The 6,611-nt window shown below is 38.0% G+C and overlaps 1 pseudogene; it reads right to left on the bottom strand.

Moving 5' to 3' along the window:
* Positions 1–1,381: 1,381 nt before the first annotated feature.
* Positions 1,382–1,623, bottom strand: LOC119061734 (U6 snRNA-associated Sm-like protein LSm6; annotated as a pseudogene).
* Positions 1,624–6,611: the final 4,988 nt, after the last annotated feature.

Here is a 6,611-nt window from a genome sequence, read left to right as displayed (position 1 = left end):
CAGGAATCATATCAATTGTTTTTTTCGGCCTGATTTATTTGACAATGATTTTCATTTGGACGATGAGCTCTTTGGTTCTGATAAATGCCTGGGGTTTATAAAGATCTGGGGTTTTAGAGAAAATGGGGCCAAGAGTATTTCTTCATCAAATATAAGATCTTGACTTCTCTTTACCATTTTTTTGGTCACCAAACACATTTATGTATTCTCCCCGATTACAGGGAGATGCAACAGGAATGTAAATCAGTATGAGGAGGCAGGGCGTAGCTGGATTCAGCGTGGAAGCCAGATGGCTTTATTCCTGAAGGATTAAAACCGAAAACAACAATCATTAAAAACTTTTTTTAAAAAAGTGCACATACCATATGGACTCTTAATCAGAATATAGAGATTTTAACATTCAGAACATAGACACAAGTATATTTTAAATGGACTAGAAAACTAAGCTCTAAAGCACGATCAGTTGCTACTTAGATTGTTAAAATAATAAAATAACATTGAATGAATTTTTATGATGTGCTTGGTGCTGTGCTACACATTTTCTGAACATTATCTTAGTAAATCCTCATAGAAACAACAGTACTTCCATGAGATAGGTCCTGTTGGTGTGCCCTTAGGTATATAAAGACGCTGACGTGATAAAAGTTTAAGGACTTTCCTGAGGACACACCGGCAGTATTGCAGGCAGCAGGGGTGGGGGCGGGGCAGGGTAGGCATTTAACCCGGGTCTGGCCAGCTTCCGGTTCCCTACCAGTCACTGTGGCACTGGTTCTCCCCGCATGAAAACCAATGACCTCTTTTATTTATTTATTTTAAAGATTTTATTTATTTATTCTTAGAGAGAGGAAGGGAGATAAACATCAATGTGTGGCTGCCTGTCAGATACTCCCCTCCAACCTGGGACCTGGCTGGCAACCCAGGCATGTGCCCTGTACGGGAATCGAACCTGTCACACTTTGGTTCACAGGCCGGTGCTCAATCCACTGAGCCATACCAGCCAGGGCCAATGATCTCTTTTAAAAACAAATAGCATGTATGTATGTCTTCTTTATTACCCTGAAATGAAATTCACAGTTGATATAAGTCCTGCACACATAATAAAAAAAATCCCTGGCTTTAACAGAAAGTAGAATTTCGAGGAGAGTAACTCCTTTTTTAAAAATGTTTTTTTATGTTTTGCACACTGAGAGGTAACAGAAAATGACTGAAACTTAAATATGAAAGTCATCTTTACAATTAAATCCACGATTGTATACATTTACTTACTCACATGCCAGTGTAAAATCACCAACTTTCATGAAATACGACAAATTATATTTAAAAAAGTAAAAGATCTCATAAAAAATATCCAAGTATGAAGAGAAGTGTGCTCCTGACCTCGTCACATCCTTCTCTTCTGTGTACTTGTGTATAACACATTGTTTCCTCGGATAAACGCATCCCCATACTTACTCTGCAGTTGTTCATTTATGTATTCTTCCATCTGCTCGAAGGCTGTGTTCATGTAGCCGTTCAGGGAAGCCAGGACCCCTTGATAATCCACTCCAGAATTTACTTTTACCACAACGGGCCGTCCAGTGATTTGCTTCAAGAAGTCACTGGGGTTTGCTTCCGCAGACTCATTGTAGCAATCCTCATCAGAAACCTGGAGATTCCCCACAAGCCCGGTGTCCACTGACGATGGGATGAAACTGAAACTCTTGAGAAGAGTAACTCTTAATGAAATAATATATATTTCAATATGTAAATGCTTTGACTTGATTACACTCATGTCGAATTCCTGAAAAACTCTGTTTACATAAAACCATGCAAAAGACTTTGTGTTTACATGCAAGACAGGAGATAATTATAAGCAGGTTTTTCATGTTCATGAATCATACGAGGGATGGGTCATATGGTTCAGTGGGTCATATGAGGGATGAAGAATAAGTTTTTCTCCTGCGTGATGGTTCCACCTTGGTGGGGTGCCAAGGACAATGAATGAGGATACTGGCCATCACTCATCAATGCCAGGAGCACCCTCCACATCATTGCCCATGGGGGAGGTCCTGTCTCAGGTGAGACCTGCTCTGTTAAATGTTCAAAAGAAACTAGCATTACAAAACCAGGGGAAATTACATAGTGTTGGATGAGCTAATGTAATATGGGGCATAACTACAATAATATAATTAATTATTGAGTGGTATTTAAGAGCAAACAAAAATAGGGTCTAGAGAGAATGACATTTTAGGAATGAAGAATAAGCATTTTCAGGAAGGGCTTGAGGAACACTTCTTCTCCTGCCCCACACCTGGGTCAGGTTCTCTCTGCATGTACTGTCATGATGCTATACACATCTGTTTAATAATATCTATGAAAACTGTCATTTACTAGGTAATTGTCTATGGCTTATTTGATACCTGTTTCTCCATTAGAAAGTAAGTTTCAATATCTGTATTGTCTACAGATATGCAGGGACTGGCACAAATACATCCCTTTTTATTACAAAATCTTTTGTTACAAAATCATAAGCATGTCATTCTGTAACTTAACAATATCCCACTCAGGTACGCCATATGACATTTCAGGTGAAATATTCAAATTGCTGTCCATCTTGTGCCAGACATTCGCATCCCCTTCCAACCACACTGTACCGTTATCCCTGCCGGACCCTGTGCATATACCCACACGTGCGTACCTACATACATACATGTAGACCGCTTTGTACATACCATGTAGAGGATCAATAAACATTTGTAAAATGAGTATTTTGCAACCCGTTTTTGGAATAGGATTCTGAGAAGCTTGACTGACATGCCCTTGATTCTGGTAAATATGTTTGAAGTCTACAAACTGATTTGTATATGTCATGAGTCCCTTTCCGGCAAGCTGCTTGAAGCCTGGCTAATTAAGCACTAGACACGAGCAGGGGGCTTGCAAACATAGCTCTAGCGCCACCTTCTGCCAGGCAGAGACGCATGCCCAGACCCTTTGCATTCTGAGACTGGATTTGATGCTCCAAGGGTTCTTTATGCTGCAGAATTGACTGTATATTTTTTAAATGATAAAGTAATGGTGTTCTATACTTTCCCATTAAAAAATGCAAATGTCTGGCCATCTACAAATAATTTTGACTGGAGTAAATAAATTTTCTATAGATTCAGTGATTGAGATACAGGGAGTTCTAGAGAAGAGAGATTTAGGTTCTTTGTTCTATGGGTTCAATGTCCTTATGCATTGGATTAAAAAATGAACTATTATAAAATGCTCCAATTATTATAAAAAATGTGCAGAGGTACTAGTTATGGGAAAGCAGCTTTGTGAATAGAGTTCTCATTGAAGTTATCAAGAAGAGCTATGGTGGAGAGAACAGTTTGAACCCTAGTATCAGTAAAAATATTTGATCAGAAATTCTGCAAATCAGTGAAGTGTTTCACCTACAATAAAAGTAAAATAGATGCTTCTTTATACACATTCATGGTTAACCAGGCAACTTGAAATGTCCATTTTATCTGATAATATCTTCTCTTTGCATGGCACCTTAAAATTACTGTAATCTTCTCCTCTTTCATACAGGAACCAGAGCTAGCTGAAGATATATATGCAGAGTGAGTGAACTTGAGTGGTATGTTTCCACTACAGAATTCTGTGAGGCAAAGAGAAAGAACAATAACACAGCTCAGTTTCACACACACTCAAAATGTCCAATAAAGGAATCCAGACACAAAAGCAAAACATTGTATAGGATTCTGTCTATGTACAGTTATAAGAATGGGCAAAACTTGTCCATGTGGTTAGAAATCAGGACTGTGGTTAGCCTTAGCAGAGGCTGAAGGCGGGGTGTGGTTTAACTGGTGCTGGCAATACTCTGTTCTGAGCTCTGACTGCTAATTATCTGTGCGTTCTGGGTAATTAAGATATGTATGTTTTTCTGCATGTGTATAATACTTTCCTAAAAACTGTTTCAAAATCACAAATGCTTACCACTTTCATTGCTCAGCACTCGCCATATTTTTAAAGATGCATATGCTTCGTAACAGAAATTAAATGGCAGATTTTAGATATGGCAGATAATTGCATGCACAAAATATTCTTTATAGTAGTTTTAATGGCAACTCCCAAGATTTCCTATACTGTGACCTTAAACTCAACATAATGTATATCTGAGGGAAAATATTTGAAAGGTGAAGGGGTCATTACGTATTTCGTCATCCTACCCTTTGCATATGTAATGGGTCTGAATAGCCTGTTCAGTAAAGAACTAATGTGTGTAAACATTTCAAAAATGCTGCAATCTGTATGTTATTGTGCATTAATGAATAAACAATAGTATCCCAAGACACTAATGGGGTTAGGTAATGGTTTGTGGTACTGTTACCCAGGAGATGTCTTTTTGCTGTATGAATGGGGGACTAGTTTTCAATTTTACTCCAAAGAGGAAGAGTCTATTCCAATGGAACCAGGGTCGAAACCCTCTTCCCATGCAGAAGCATAGAGCAAAGGCTGCTAATGTTTTTCTTTAAAATATCAGTTAGTCAAATTTTTGGTTTCACAGGCCACATGATCTCTATCACAATTATTCACCTTTGAAATTGCAAACTGAAAACTGCCACAAAGAGTGTATAAACAAATTAGCATGGCTGTGTTCCAATAAAACTTTATTTACAAAAAGAAACAGTGGGCTGGGTTTGGCTTGTGGGCCTCAGGTGTTAATAATGCCTGACACAGAACATTGAAAATGCAGCTTCAGCACGGACAACTGTTCTCACAGGGAGAAAAGCATATGACACACATACATGTATGTATGTACATATATGTGATATGTGTGTATATAGTGGAATATTACTCAGTTATAAAAAATAAAATCCTGCCATTTGCAACAACATGGATGGAGCTAGAAACAGACTTATAAATACAGAGAACAAACTGATGGCTGCCATGGGGGAGGAGGCAGGGGAATGAATGAAAAAAGTGAAGGGGAATAAGAGCTAGAAACTTCTAGTTATAAAGTAAATAGGTCACAATGATCTACTGTACACTATAGAAAATATAGTCGATAATATGGTGCTCACTTTACATTTTGAAAGATGGTTACTAAACTTATGGTGTTCACATCATAAGGTATACAAATGTTGAATCATTATGTCATACACCTGAAACTAATATAATATTGTGTATAAAATATACTTTAATAAAAACAAAACTGCCAGTGGTGTAGATGAGCAAATATGGACTACAGTAGCAAAAGAGTCAGCGAAAAAGTGCTGAGAGCTAGTGTCAAACTGTACAACCCGCAGACCTCTGTGGGGGTGGGGAGGAGCCGCTTCCCTGTTATTAGTCTCCAGGGTCGGCCTCGTGTTCCTGGACACACTGCTATCATCCTGTCTCATTTCAGGCCTTCAGCACAATAGGTTTCTGATTTCTGGTTCAGAAAACATAGTCATCATTCATGTGTTATTTAACACATACTGTGGGTCAACTATGTCAGGCACTAGAGGTATGGCAGGAAGCAAACATTGTGTCTTATCTGGAAGGCTGGGATGGACAAGGAGCAAATAAACAGGTGAATGTGTAGCCATTCTCTCTCTCTCTCTCTCTCTTTTACCTCAATGAACTTTTTGAAATGATTTTCCAGTCTTGGGGGACCTTTGCCTAAAATTGTATCTGCAGCTCATGGTTCATTTCCAGGGTCAGTAAGTTGCAGATATGGTCATCTAAGAATAATTCTCAATGACCTTTGAAATAGAGAATGCTCTTTTTGCATGGATCAGTTCATTTTGGCCAGCCTATTATCTCTTTTTGTGTTTGGTTTCTCATCTCCACCAAGCATCTATCCCCACAAATCAAGTAAGTAGTAGTAGGTAGATGAAACAGTTTTTCTTTTCTATTTAAAAAAAATTACCTATTGGATTGTGTGTGTTCTTAACTTTACAAAAGTAAGCCTATGTATTAGTTTCCTATTGCTGCTGTAACAAATTACTACAAATTTTGTGGCTTAAAATGACATAAATGTATCATCCTACGGTTCTGGAGAGCAAGAAGTCCAATGTGCGTCAGCAGGGCTGTGTGGTCCTTCTGGAGTTGCTAGGGGGAGAATCCATTGCCTGGCCTTTTCCAGTTTCTTGAGGTGAGGAAATTATTCAAAAATAAGTAAAGAAGCAAGAAATTTCTCAGAATGGAAGAATGTGAAGTACCAGATTGAAAGTATCTACTTAAGTACCCAACACATTAATGGGAAACAGACTTAAAACAAAGCATATCATTTTGAAACTTTGAGTAAAGAGAAGTTCCTTAAAATGTGTAGAAATAAAATAAAATCAAGTCATATATAAAAGATCAGAATTCAGAATGGCATTGGATTTTTTTCAAGAGCAACCTCTAAATCTAAGAAACAATGAGAAGTGACTTCCACATTCTGAGTAAAAATTAGTTTCAACGATAAATTCAAAACTCATCAGCTTACTTTTTTCCAAGGATGGTTCCAATAAAGTCATTTTTTTTACAAGCCAGTTAAAAATATATTAATCTTCCACGTTTCCTTTCTAAGGAAGCTTCTGGAAATGAATCCCACGAAAAGAAGGAAGTTAATCAAGAAGGAGAGAGAGGTGAGACCTGGGAAAGAGGAGCAACAA

Source organism: Artibeus jamaicensis, unplaced genomic scaffold, assembly GCF_021234435.1.
Source record: "Artibeus jamaicensis isolate MK-2021 breed Jamaican fruit bat unplaced genomic scaffold, CSHL_Jam_final scaffold_537, whole genome shotgun sequence".
NCBI classification, from domain to species: domain Eukaryota; kingdom Metazoa; phylum Chordata; class Mammalia; order Chiroptera; family Phyllostomidae; genus Artibeus; species Artibeus jamaicensis.
The sequence above is the reverse complement of the archived record's forward strand: the minus strand, read 5'-3'. Positions and strand labels throughout refer to the sequence as shown.